Below are 15,325 nucleotides of genomic sequence, written 5' to 3' on the forward strand. Positions count from 1 at the left end.
TGACTTGATGATGGAATAGAACAATGTTATCAGCCTGTTGATACCCAGATGTTTTGGCCTACAACTCCTGGAAATCCCAGCCAGTTTACCAGCTGTTAGGATTTCTGGAAGTTGAAGGTCAGGTTGACCTACAGGTTGAGAACCGCTGGAATAGAAGGTATGCTAATAAAATGTTCAAATGACACCAAATTGTGAGAGACAACTAATCCTCCAGAGGACAGGATCCAAAACACCCTTAACAGATCAGAGAACTTGGCCAAAACAAACAAAATGAATATCAAAAGGGAGGACTGTATGTTACCACACTTTGGCAATAAAAATGAAATGCACAGATATAGGATGAGTGACACCTGGTTTGAAAACAGTACATGTCTAGCAGATCTAGGAGTCTTGGTAGACCGCAAGCTGAAAATGAATTAATAATGTGGTGCGGCAGCTAAAAAAGCCAATTCTATTCAAGGCTGCATCAGTAGGAGTATAGTGTCAAGATCAAGGGAAGTCATAGTCCCACTCTATCCTTATTTAGAATCCTAAGGTTTGAAGATACCTCATGGTCCATCTAGTCCAACCCCCTGCTAAGAAGCAGAAGAATCGCATTTCAAGCACCCCTGACAGATGGCTATCCAGCCTCTGCTTAAAAACCTCCAAAGAAGGAGCCTCCACCACACACTGAGGCAGAGAGTTCCACTGCTGAACAGCTCTCACAGTGAGGAAGTTCTTCCTAATGTTCAGGTGGAAACTCCTTTCCCGTAGTTTGAAGCCATTGTTCCATGTCCTAGACTCCAGGGCAGCAGAAAACAAGCTTGCTCCCTCCTCCCTATGACTTCCCCTCACATATTTGTACATGGCTATCATGTCTCCTCTTAGCCTTCTCTTCTGCAGGCTAAACATGCCCAGTTTTTTAAGCTGCCTCTCATAAGGCTTGTTCTTCAGACCCTTGATCATTTTAGTTGCCCTCCTCTGGACACATTCCAGCATGTCAACATCTCTTTTCAATTGCGGGGCCCAGACTTGGACACAGTGTGATTCCAGGTGTGGTCTGTTCAAGGCAGAATACAGGCATGACTTCCCTGGATATACTCCTAGTTATGCAGGTCAAAATCCCATTGGCTTTTGTAGCCGCTGCATCACATTGTTGGCTCATGTTTTACTTGTTGTCCACAGGAACTCCAAGATCTTTTTCACACGTACTGCTGTCGAGCCAGGTGTTCCCCATTTTGTATCTTTGTATTTCATTTTTTTCTGCCTAAGTGGAGTTTCTTGGATTTGTCTCTGTTGAACTTCATTTTGTTAGTTTTGGCCCATGTCTCTAATCTGTTAAGATTGTATTGGATTCTGCTTTTGTCTTCTGGAGTATTCACTATCTCACCTAATTTTGGTCAGACTTCATCTGGAAGACTGTGTCCAGTTCTGGGTATCACAATTTAAGAAGGATATTAACAAGCTGGAAAGCATCCAGAGAAGGGCAATGAAAATGATCAAATGTTTGGAAGCCAAGCCCTAAGTTGCTGAGGGAGCTGGGGATGTTTAGCTTGGAGAAATGAAGGCTGAGAGGGGACATGATCACCATGATTAAATATTTAAAAAGATGTCATATTGAGGAGAGGGCAAGTTTGTTTTCTGCTGCTCTGGAGGCTATTCAAATTACAGGAAAAAAGATTCCAGCTAAACATTAGGAAGAACTTTCTGTTCAACAATGGAATATGTTGCTTTGGGAGTCTGATGGAGTCTTTTTCCTTGGAAACTTTTAAGCAGAGGCTGGATGGACATCTGTTGGGGGTGCTTAGAGTATGTTTTCCTGCATGCCATGGGTTGGGCTGGATGGCCCTTGTGGTCTCTTCTAATTCTATGATTCTCTGATATCTTTCTCTGATTTGGACAATGAAAGGGTAATGGGGTGGGAGTGCTTTTTGCTTCTGCCTCTTGACACTGCCTTCATGCATTGACCCTTGGATACCCAGGTTGATATTTTCCAACTTACACACACACAAACACACACAGAGTGTAAGATAGTAAGGAACCATTAACTAACTCTGTTAACTACCTATCTTTTCTATATTTCTGTTTACTACGTTGGTTTTCTTTCAGTACTTCCATCATGAATGTTTTTATTTTCCTGAAAATCTGCCCGGAATTGCTACTTGCTTCAATGTTTCTTTCTTTGAAACTCACACACCTGTGTGCAATTGCAGATGTAAAAGTCAACATTATAAATTTAATTAATGCTGATTCTTGATAGAAACACATTCATATTTCTTGTTTTCCCCCCGATTCGGCGGATGATAATATCCATATCCGGATGGCTGCTTCTAGGGCACAATGATAAACAGCATTGTCCCTCACAGTTAGACGGCAATACCGGAGAACACTCCGCTCGGCAACAAATCACAGGATTTATATTAAGTAGGAAAGTCATATTAATCTTAGCTAGGTACCACTGATGTCAGAAGCTTATTTGAAATAGAAGGTGGAGAAACAGTAAGGTCGGAAAGAAAGAGGCTGATTACATTTCAGACTGGGAAAGCAATTATCGTGCGATGATATCGAAAGGGAAGTAAACTGTGTGCGCAGATGTAGATGATTTAGGGTATTTTTCCACTCCTAGATAGAAAACTCTATATCTGCAGCCGTTGACAGAAAATAAAGAATTGGGGAGATATGAGCTGGCAGTGCTTTTTGTTGGTTTCTTTTTCAGACGGTGCACTGTTTTATAGTCTATATGAAACTCAACCTGAAGGATGTATCATAGGATATTAAAGGCTTGTTCTTTGGAGCACAATGTGACTAGGCTTTCAAAATGCCATGAACTATGAGACTCTCATGTGGGTCCTGCCTATATAGGCTTTTTTCTTGTGATTAATGGGGAAAATGAAGAGAAGAGAGCAATTGGCTGCAAGAGGAAATGCCAAATTCTGGACACATACAAGGTATCCTTGGATGGATAGTAAAACCATTTGGCCACTCACACCACACAATTATAGTGCTGTGATTCCAGATTAACTGCCAGGGTTTTGTCCTATGTTTGGGGGGGGGGGGCATTTAGGATTCTTATCGAGAAAGCTCTCATGCTTCACCAAACTACAAATCCCACAATTCCATAGGATGGAAAATTGACACTTAAAGTGGAATAATAGTGCTATAATTCTGTAGTATGAATGAAGTCCTGGTCAGGAAGTATAACCAGGACCATATACTAATTTGCGGAGCCCCGGGTGGTGCAGTGGATTAAACTGCTGAGCTGCTGAACTTTCTTTTTAATTTTTTTATTTACATACATTAACAACTTTCAGTAAAACAAAACACAAACGCAATGAACATTTTACAAACACATAACCCCACCATCAAGGCCCGAACAAGTATCATTTCCTTTACCATAAGATTTCTCCATCGTGGTCAACTGTGAAATACGCACATATGGTATCCCTCAGCTATGCTGACAGCTTACGGAACCTTCTAGAGCTTTCTAGATCATATCTGGCCGAGGCCCCGCCCACTACCCTATATATAGCCCGTGCAATGGGCAACCGCCTCAGTTCCCCTTTTTCCGCTTGACAGCAATAGTGAATTCTTCTACTGCTACCCTCATTGAGGCATCCATTCTACCAATGGCATCATCTACAGCATTTAAAAGATGCTCCTCCTGCGGGGGTAAATTACCTGAGTCTGATGGCCACTCAAAGTGCCTCCTGTGCCTAGGGGAAGGGCATGTAATACAATCTTGCACCATTTGCCAGAGTTTTACCCCTCAGGCAAGGAAAAATAGGGAGACAAGACTTAAAGCAATGCTTTATGAGCAAGCACTACTACCCTCATCTATTTTGGAGAGCCAAAATTCCTCACCAATTCATGTCCAAAACACCCAAATAAAACAGGGGTTTGAGAAAAAGAAATTTAAAAAACCAAAAACAACAACCGTCAAAACGGCTCTCCAAGATGGCGCCAACGGCCAGGAACCTCTTTCCTCACCAAAGTCAAAAGAGCAAGATAAAGGTACCTACTCACAACCGATGGATCAACCTCCCTCAGCACCGCCACCAAGGCAGGCTGCTTATGAGGTGCAGGAAAATAAAAAAGGATCCTCTCCTGAACTTACGAGGTTTGAACAGCCAAAACAAACTTCTCCACAGATAATGACTGAACAACAAAGGCCAGATAAGGCAACGGGTTCGACACCCGCAATGCCCATCTTAGACGGTCCCGAGGCATACAACACAAGCCGGGACGGAGGTTTGCTTCTCCCTTGCCGGTCTCGAAGGAGGCACAGAAGCCCCTCCCGCCGCTCGCATCGCTCCCGAAGCTCCTCCCAGCACTCCAGAGGCTCGCGTTGGAGCCAGAGCGCCTTAAAGCGCTACAAAGATAAGCGTCAAAACAAAAGCCCTCCCAATCGATCCCGCAGGCATAGAAGAGCTCGATACCGAGCCTCCTCTTCTGACAGCTGCAGCTCCAGCTCCAGCAGAAACTCCACCTCTTCCAGTTCGAGCCAGCATGTAAAAGAAAGAGGACGCAGAAGTGAGAGGAGGAGACAATCACCATGGAAACAGTGGGAACAAGTGCCCATAAACTACTATAACCACCCTGGAAACATGTGGCACATGGCTCCCAATGGCCAATATTATTATTTTGCCCCACCAGGAACTAGCATGCCACTTCCACAGGAAATAAATACATCACATCATAAGGAAGCAATATATCCACAAAAGAATGTTTCCAGACAAAAAGATAAGATTCCTCCCCAGCAAGCACTACAGCCAGAGGAATTAAAAGTTAACAAAGGAACTCAAAGAGAACCTATTATAGAGCACCACACCACACGGCAGAGGAAACCAACATAAATTATATGCCCACTAACAACATAAATGTTGTAACATCATCAGCTATGGCAGGATTGGGAGTACCTCAACCTCCCTTACAACATATAGCTGAAGCATCACATACACAACATGTTGAAGTTCTGGACTCTGACTCAAGTGACAATACTGAATCAAATATTATTCAAAATACCAATCCTGAGACAGAAATGTCTAACAACATCTGAGGAATTGCATAGTTTTTCATCATTAATGATTAGGATGTCTAAAGCCTTAGCATTACCAACTCCTAAGACTCCCAATACTGTGGATGATCCTCTATTCCCAGCAAACCAACAGAGACCACCAGCTCCCACAGTATTGCCAGTATTACCATTTTTTCTCCAACTGGCAGGCGCAAGCTCCCTCGCACCAGCGGCTATACCACCTGTGCCCAGATATGTCGAGAATATGTATAAACTGGACACTTCTTCAGCGGAATGGCTTGCACGCCCCCCAAAACCCAACTCAGTGGTTGCCGACGCAACACACGCAAAACGCTTAAGGAGACAAATACCTACACCACCGGATAAAGAAGGACGCAAAATAGACGCACTAGGAAGGAGAGTACATACTTCCGCTGCCCTATTTACAAAATTGGCTCATTATGGGGCTTATATGGGAGCATATCAATCCTTTCTGTGGTCTAAAATAGAGCCATTAATTGACTATTTACCTCCTGAGGAACAGAGAATGGCCAGAGCATTTCATCTAGAAGCAACATCCCTTGCAAAATTACAAAAAGATTTAGGTAAACATACGGCAGACTCTGCTGGTAAATTATTTGCAACGGCAACCTCAATAAGACGACATGGCTGGCTGCGTGCGTCAGCACTCTCAGAAGAAGGTCGTGCTGTTGCAGAGGACCTCCCAATGGACAATTTGGGTCTTTTTAATGCCACCACTGATGACAATCTCAAACATGGCCACGAAATGAGGCAAACAATGTTTAAGTACGGCAATCAACCAAATTATACTTACCAGCAGAGACAACATTGGCAACCACCACAAGCACCCTATTTCAGGAGATTTGATAGGTCACAGGGAGGAAATTATAGTAAGTTTAGAAAGGCACCACAATTTAGATACCAATCACAAAGAAAACCTTACCTGCAAAGGGGTCAAACCACCGGCAAAACAAGAAACCAAAGTGGCCCCAAGCGTCGGCTTTAGCGAAATATCAAGAACAACAACTATGACTAAAACGTTATTTTATTGCCCGTTGGCAAGTTATAACCACTCATCAATAAGAACTTTAGAAACGAACTCGAGTTCACCTGTTTTTGGATTTAGATTAGCCCCTTTTATTTCAACATGGCGTCATATCACATCAGACAAATGGGTACTTAGAATTATAGAGTATGGTTACTTTATTGAATTCTTCAATAATCCCCCAGTCGGGATAATTCGCACTACAGATCCTTCCCGGGCACTATGGGAAGAGATACAAACCCTGCTAGATAAGGGAGCAATACGACGCCTTAGCCAAGACGAGTTACCTAGATGTTTTTTCTCAAGATATTTCTTAGTACCGAAGCGGGGAGGGGGCCGTAGACCCATTTTGGATTTAAGGGGGATAAATGCATATATTAATCCCAGAAAGTTTAGGATGGTTACGTTATCAAATATTTTGCCTTTACTAAATAAAGGAATGTGGTTTGCAACGATTGACTTGAAAGATGCTTATTTCCATATTTCTATGCATCCAGAACATTCCAGGTTCTTGTCATTTATGATCGAAAGTCAAGCTTTTTGCTTTAATGTTCTCCCCTTTGGTCTGACAACAGCCCCAAGGGTGTTCACAAAATGCATGGCTGTTGTCGCGGCGGCCCTCCGACTACGAGGTGTCACAGTTTACCCTTATATTGATGACTGGTTAATAACATCTGATTCTCGTAATCAATTGTTAATCGATATTGACATCACATTATTTCTTCTCCAGTCTTTAGGTCTCATTGTGAACAAAGAGAAATCCCAATTGGAACCAACCCAATCAATCCAGTTTATTGGAGCCATTATAGATTCGGTATCACAGAAAGCATTTCTTCCAGAGGACCGTTTCCAAACTTTGAAAGACAATATTCAAAAAGTGATACTACAAAAACATATAACGGCCCGACAAATTCAAATAATTCTAGGTCATATGGCTTTGACAACAAGTGTAACACCACATGCCCGTTTACACATGAGAATCCTGCAGGCGTGGTTCCTCAGTACTTACAACCCCTTGGTTCACAACCACAATATAAGATTATCTTTCCCACTGGAGGTCCGCCAATCCCTATTCTCGTGGACCAATTCCAACAATGTTTGTGCGGGACTCCCTTTCAAACCATCAGACCCCACAATAACTCTAACTACAGATTCTTCCACACAAGGATGGGGTGCCCACACAGGAAACTTGACTGTACATGGAATTTGGACAAAAGAAGAAGCCAAAGAACACATAAATTACCTAGAACTACTTGCGGTCGAAAAGGCGTTAAAAGCGTTCGAACCAGCACTCACAGGGCATGTAGTCCAGGTCATTACGGACAATACAACAACAAAGTATTACTTAAACAAGGCGGAGCACACTCACCTCAGCTTCTCCAGCTCTCAGTCCGTCTCTGGAACTGGTGTATCGAAAGGAATGTGGATTTGAGGGCAATTCATCTACCAGGAGAGCAAAACATCCTTGCGGACCAACTCAGCAGGACACCATTCACGGACCACGAGTGGTCCCTACACGAGAATGCAGTGAGGCAAATATTCAAATATTGGGGAGTCCAGACAGTGGACCTCTTCGCGGCACCGGAGAATACGAAATGCCCTCTGTACTATGCTCGCCAACCAGTGAATTGGAGGCTGGGTTGTCTGGGAGACGCATTTCTACAACCATGGAACGAAGATTTCCTTTATGCCTTTCCACCGATTCCCCTCCTCACGAGGGTAATATCCAAGTTGCAGAAGGACAATTCCAACTGTATCCTAATAACCCCTTGGTGGCCACGTCAACCATGGTTTTCAACTCTCCTAAAACTGTCCAGAGGGGAGTACTTTCGGATACCGACCCGCCCGGATCTCCTAACGAAGCAGGAAGGAATGGTTCAACATCCAGACGCACAACTTCTAAAATTGACAGCTTGGCGACTACGTCCAACACTGTAAACAAGGCAGTATCATCTTCAGTACAAAAGATCTTAATTGCTGCTCACAGATCATCGACAAAAAAATCATATACGTATAAATGGAAACGGTTTACAATATTTGCAGAGCAAAGAGGTGAACAACCTGAAACAGCACCATCCAATATTATTCTAGACTTCTTAGGCTCCCTGGCAGATGCAGGATTATCACTATCGTCGTTGAAATGTTACCTCGCGGCAATGTCCTGGTATAGGAGGAAAGCCGGTCTCCCATCGTGTTTTGCCGACCCATTAGTAGCTCTTTTTCTTCGAGGCTTCAGGAATTTAAGACCTTCAGTAACCCCTGTAGTACCATCTTGGAGTTTAGAATTAGTACTATCTTCTCTAACAAAACCCCCATTTGAACCAATGGCGACAGCAGAGTTAACTTACCTGACTTGGAAAACAGCATTCCTAGTAGCAATCACTTCTGCAAGAAGAGCAAGCGAATTGTGTGCTCTACGTTCGGATGCACCATACATCCGTTTTCATAAGGACAAAGTAGTCTTACGGACTGACATCGCATTCCTCCCTAAGGTAGCATCTAGATTTCATACATCACAGGACATAGTGCTCCCAGCATTCTTTCAAAATCCAACATCAGACTTAGAGAAATCTCTCCATAGGTTGGACGTCCGAAGAGCACTTGCCTTTTACATTAATAGAACATCTGAAATTCGAAAGTCCCCAAGACTCTTTTTAAAATATCGGAAAGATGCTAGGGGTACTCCAGTTTCAACTCAGCGATTGTCAGCCTGGATAGTTGCCACGATTCATCAAGCATATAAGTCAACAGGTCGCGAGTTGCCAGAACATGTGAAGGGTCACTCTACGAGGTCTATGTCAACGTCCACAGCGTTCATGAGAGGTGTCCCTTTGGACGCGGTTTGTCGAGCAGCTGCCTGGGCTACCCCGTCGACATTCATCAGACATTATAAAGTTGATGCAGTGTCTCGAAAGGATGCAGAATTTGGAAGGGCAATACTTTTTTCTTCGGTGGCATGACTCCCACCATCCAAGGTTAGTAGCTCGCTAATCTACCATATGTGCGTATTTCACAGTTGACCACGATGGAGAAAGAGAAGGTTGCTTACCTGTAACCATGTTTCTCCGAGTGGTCACCTGTGAAATTCGCACATCCCCGCCCATCCTCCCCGCTATAGTCATGCCTCTAACCTTACTGCTGTCACGGCAGGGGAACTGAGGCGGTTGCCCATTGCACGGGCTATATATAGGGTAGTGGGCGGGGCCTCGGCCAGATATGATCTAGAAAGCTCTTCCGTAAGCTGTCAGCATAGCTGAGGGATACCATATGTGCGAATTTCACAGGTGACCACTCGGAGAAACATGGTTACAGGTAAGCAACCTTCTCTTTATTAGTCAACCATTAAACAAATGTTATATCCAAAATTCCTGACCAACATGATTGTATTGTTTTCCTTTTTCACTTTCTAGAACATATTTAATAAAAACTGACCAGTATAAATCAAAATCAGATCTATTAGTTTCCCCCCTGAACACCCTCATTTCCATTGATAATTTATCATTTAAGGCTACATTCCATACCTCCCCATACCATGCTTCCAGTGTAAGATTGGTTACTATCTTCCAATTCCTTGCAATTATAAGTCTTGCCACTGTGAGTAAGATAATCACCAATTCCTTCTTTTCCATTTCTAAATTCAACTTTGTGGCATCCATTAATAATGCTACCTAGCATCTGGAATGATGTTTAATCCTATAATGTTACTGATTTCTATAAATATGTGGTTCCAAAATCTCTTCAACAGACCTTTCTGACCAGACAGTTGGTGGTTCAAATTGGGTGAGCGGGGTGAGCTCCTGCTGTTGGCCCCAGCTTCTGCCAACTGAGTTTGAAAACATGCAAATGTGAGTAGATCAATAGGTACTGTTCTGGCAGGAAGGTAACGGTGCTCCATGCAGTCATGCCAGCCACATGACCTTGGAGGTGTCTATGGACAACACCAGCTCTTCGGCTTAGAAATGCAGATGAGCACCAACCCCCAAAGTCAGGCACGACTAGACTTAATGTCAGGGGAAAAGCTTTACCTTTACCTATACTAATTTGCATGTGATGTTGGTGTGGTTGATTGCCTCTTCTTGACTAGATAACTTACCAGATTTTCAGATTTTTAAAAAAGAAACTGGAATGCAGGAGAAAGCAAAACCTGATAGATTTTCCTATTGAGACAGAGAGCTCTGGGTATTTAGCTGTACAATGTCTGGTGTTGAATTGTGTATGCATACATATTTATAGCTTTGAAATAGGAATTGCACTGTTTTTCCCCTGACAGAGGCCTTATTTTTAACATCTCTGTAGGAGGAATAGACTGCAGGAACCTCACCATTCTGTAGTTAACCCAATTTGGCTAGGGCACACAAGTAAGAATCTTGTTAACTCCATTTTTGATAAGAACCGACCAGAATCCACAAAGTTGTTCCTTCATAAATTGGATGGAAAGAAGTTGTTATTTTTTTTTACAAAAACGAATGTGTACAAAAACTTAGCTGACAAATTGACCCCTGAGAAAAGCAAACATCCTCGTTCTCGGTTTGTAGTGTTTCACAAAAAGAAGTAAGCTGTTCACAGCCTGTTTTATGGCACCATCAATTGAAAAGAGAAACACAGGAAAGAAAAAGAATGAATTCATTTTTTCATACATTTATTGTTATTGCGTGCCTTCAAGTCATTTCCAACCTATGGCAACCATAAAACAAACTTTTCACAAGTTTTACTTGGCAAGATTTGTTTAGAAGGAGTTTGCCTTTGCCTTCCTCTGAGAGCAAAATAATATGACTTGCCCAAAGTTGCCCAATTGGCTTCCATGTCCAATCAGGAATTCAAACACTGGTTTCTGGAGTCCTAGTCCAATTATACCAATACATCATGCTAGCTCAGAAGAAATATCTACTGGTGACATCCCAGTATTGTACATAAAATTGTGACTGTATGCAAGGGAGGTGGTCATAGAATCCAGCATGGTTTTCGGTTATACAAGTAGCTGCACAACTGAGTGGAGAAACAATTTTACTTGTTGTTGTACAAGCAAGAATAGGCTGAAAGACCACAAGAAGTGCAGCGTTGCTTGTGCAACTAGGGAAGACAGATACAAAACTTTGCCAGCACAGTTTCTTGGCTTAAAACTGTAATCTTATTTATTTACGAATAAGTTACATTGCAACCTAATGTTGTTGTTTATTTGTTTAGTCACTTTGACTCTTCGTGACCTCATGGACCAGCCCACACCAGAGCTTCTTGTCGGCTATTGCCGCCCCCAGTTCCTTCAAGGTCAAGCCAGTCCCTTCAAGGATACCATCCATCCACCTTGCCCTTGGTCGGCCCCTCTTCCTTTTTCCTTCCATTTTCCCCAACATTATTCTCTTCTCCAAACTTTCCTGCCTTCTCATTTTGTGGCCAAAGTTCTTCATCTTTGCCTCTAATATCCTTCCCTCCAGTGAGCAGTCAGGCATTATTTCCTGGAGTATGGGCTGGTTGGATCTTCTTGTGGTCCAAGGCACTCAGAATTTTCCTTCAACACCACAGTTCAAATGTCAAGGACAGAACGCCACTAGATAAGATTCAACAAAGTTTATTGGAGTTACAGAACCAAAAATGCCCGTAAAAGACAAGGGCTAGGCAAACATTGGCCTTTGAAGTGAAAAGGATACTAAAAATCGTTCAAAAGATAAACCGGATTAAACTGGAGTTTAATCCGGGTTAAACCAAAAATGCTTACTTCAGCCTGGGACTTTAAACAAACAAAAGCTGGTGAACAAAGGTTCAAAGAAACACAAATAACTGGCAGCAGATACTTCTCTGCTACCAAAAGCTGTGATTGAGTAACTAAGAAGTTACTCCTCCACGCAGCAAACAATCTCCGAGTTCAAACACATCAATCAGGGGCAGCAACGGTCAGCGAGGTCCCAATCCGGTCCGAGGGTCGACAGCCAGGTACAGATGTTTGTAGTTCACCAGTTCCAACGATAGCCACAGGAAGGATAGTCCGAGGTCGTAGTCAGTCAGTCAGTCAGTCAGTCAATCCAGAGTAAACAATTGGCGTCCGTCAAGAAGACGACGGAGGTCCAAGCTATTAAGATTAAACACAGGTTGCACAACAAAAGCCCACACAGTTCCTCCCGCCGCCTATGCCCAGTGTCCTTGGTAACTTACGTATTCAGCAAACGAAACACACCCGTCTTCAGGAAATTCCCAGCAAGAGCCCAAGTGTTCGTCCAGATTACCTTGCCCAACGCAATTAGCCCTAGATTCTAAACCCCATTTTATGCCAGTTTACAACTCCTCATCGCTATCAGCTGTTACCCTAATTCCAGGTGCCTCATCATCATCCTCCTCATCAGAGCTGAAACACCTTTGACTACGCCCCACAGCATCCCCAGCTGTGGATCCCGTTCCATCCCTCCAGCTTGTCCACGGGTCTAATCCTGAAGGTCCCCAATCGCCTTCCATACTATCATTGCCGGTGGCACCCAAATCCTCCCTCACACGAGTCCATTCCATGTCATCCTCCTCTGAGCTAACCATCTCTTCCTCCATTCTCTCAGTAAAACCCTCAAAGGAGTCCTCGTCAGATGGTTCAGCAAATAAGTCCCGCAGCCGCTTCCTTTCTCGCTCCTCAAGAGTGTCTGACTCCCGAGGAGTCTTACGACCACGTCTCCCAGAATCAGAGCCATAAGGCTCAACCATAAAACTATCCCCTCTCACAAAGGCCTCCTCCTCCAAAGGTGGAGATACAGCAGTGATGTCTTCAGCTACAGCACCACGACGCCCAGAAGTATCTAACTTCAACAAAGAACGGTGAAAGACAGGATGGATCTTGAAAGTAGAAGGCAAACGCAAACAAAATGCTACAGAAGAAATTTTTTTGACAATAGGAAAAGGCCCCAAATACCGTGGCGCAAACTTTCCCCCAGCCTGTTTAATATACTTAGAGGATAACCAAACCAAATCCCCTTCCTCCAACTCTTCCCCTGCTTGTCTATGATGGTCGGCTTGAGTCTTTTGCGCTGCCTTAGCTTCTAATAGCAAACGACGAGCAACATCATGCAAGGCAGCCATTTCAGAGGAACGGTACACCGGGTCAGAGGAAACCACATTGGTTGACGGCGCCACCCCTCCCCGCGGATGAAAGCCATAAGTTAACTCAAATGGGGTGTGTTGACTAGACGTATGTACAGCGTTGTTATAGGCGAACTCAGCCACCGACAGCCATTTTACCCAAGCAGTTGGTTGTTCTAGACAGAAACAACGTAAATACTGCTCCAACAACCCATTAACTCTTTCAGATTGACCATCCGTTTGTGGATGAAAAGCTGAGGAGACGTTCAATTTGGTTCCTAAACACTCATGGAAATGTCTCCAAAAACGTGACACAAATTGCGGAGCTCTGTCAGAAATAATAACCTCAGGAGCTCCATGTAAACGGAAAATATGTTTGGTAAATAGTAAAGCCAATGTAGGAGCTGCTGGAATTGTCGAACATGGTATAAAATGAGCCATTTTAGAAAATAAATCCACCACCACCCAAATACATGTATAACCCCCAGACCTAGGCAAATCAGAAATGAAATCCATGGAAATAATCTGCCATGGTCTCTCAGGAACAGGCAAGGAAGATAATAAACCCCTAGGGCAGATGATAGAAAAGTACAAGTAATTTCTTGTGGTGATCTTTATGTTGATCGTCTGAAATGTACTTTTGAGAATGTGTGCTATGTAAAAGAAATTGTGTATAATATTCTCAGTGCCAACATACTTTTGGATGAAGGTTTTGAGGTGTCTTTAAAGAAAGAAAAGTCTATGCTGGTTGATCCTCAAGGTAACGAAGTGAAACTGATACAAGAAAATGGATTTTTTATTTTAAAGTCATCTGATAATGCTAATATGTCTGCTTGCATTAACCAGATACCTAATAATCCCAGGCCATTACATAGCAAATGTATTCATGAATTTCATAGAAAAATGGGTCATTTGTCATGGCAGTATCTAAGGCAGACAGCTGAGTTGTGTGAAATTCCTATTCAAGGATGTAAGAATTTTCTAGATTGTGAAATTTGTGCATCAGAAAATCTTAAGAAAGCTCCTATTGCAAAATACAGTACTAGAGTTTCAAAAAGGATCTTAGAGCTTGTTCATATTGACATATCTGGTCCTCATCCTACTTCTGTAGGAGGGTCAAAATATTTTTTGATTTTGGTAGATGATTTTTCAAGGCTGAAATTCACCTTCTTTCTAAAGACTAAAGGTGAAGTTTTTCAAAAACTTTCTGTTTGGCTGAAGTTAATGCAGACACAGTTTCCTAAGTACCCGGTAAAAGCTTTTCAGAGTGATCGTGGTGCTGAGTTTATGTCCAAACAAATGCAGAATTTGTTTAAAAAGTTTGGTATAGTCCACAGGTTAACAAATCCTTACTCACCCAGTGAAAATGGGGTTGCAGAAAGGTGGATAGGCGTCGTAAAGGTTGTGGCTAGAAAAATGTTAAGAGATGCTAGTTTATCTGATGGATTGTGGGCTGAAGCCGTGGCAAATGCTACCTATGTGCTCAATCGTTCGTTTTGTAGAAGTGTTAATAGTATTCCTTATGTATTGTTTTTTGGGAAAATTCCTGATTTGAGTTCAATCAGAGTTTTTGGAAGTGACTCATTTGTCTTAATTCCTTCTCAACAAAGACATAAAAAGGATGCTATCTGGAAGAAATTGAAATATCTTGGCCCTGCATCTGAATCAAAAGGTTGGAGGTTTTGGTGTGGTGACAATCGAGTGATTGTGTCTAGAAATGTGAAGTTCCAACAATATAGTGGTTGGGAAAGGATACATTCAAATAAGGAAGTGTTTGTGCCTTTTGAAACTGCTCAAATGCACACACCTCAAGTCACACAGCCAACTACACAACAAGTTTCACAGCAGACTGCTACATAAACGAATACACAGGTGCAATCAGTGTCACAACAGACTGCACAGCAAAATATACAACCAAGCACTTCCCAAGATACACAGTTGGGAACACAAGTGCGAGTGGAGCAAGAATCTACTACTAGTCAGTTACAAGTTAGTAGTCCTGTGATTAAACAAAGTGAATCTCAAAAGAGAAAAGCTGAAGTTTATAGTTCAGAAAGTACTAGCTCTAGTAGTTCTGAGAGTGATGAAACTAATGGAAGAGATAGTACTAGGACCATTCCTAGGCGCAGTTCTAGGAAAAACAAGGGTATTCCTCCAAAGAGGTACCATTGTGAAGCTGTGAAAATACAGGAACATGACTGGTCTGAACCTCA

The 15,325-nt window shown here is 42.8% G+C and overlaps 1 protein-coding gene across 1 annotated transcript in view; it reads left to right on the top strand.

Annotated features, from left to right (window-relative positions):
• Window positions 1-15,325, top strand: part of LOC134294797 (probable methyltransferase-like protein 25) — a 145,115-nt gene that overhangs the window by 90,502 nt on the left and 39,288 nt on the right. The gene's annotated exons all lie outside the window — the stretch shown is intronic.

Source organism: Anolis carolinensis, unplaced genomic scaffold (assembly GCF_035594765.1).
Source record: "Anolis carolinensis isolate JA03-04 unplaced genomic scaffold, rAnoCar3.1.pri scaffold_23, whole genome shotgun sequence".
NCBI classification, from domain to species: Eukaryota; Metazoa; Chordata; class Lepidosauria; order Squamata; family Dactyloidae; genus Anolis; species Anolis carolinensis.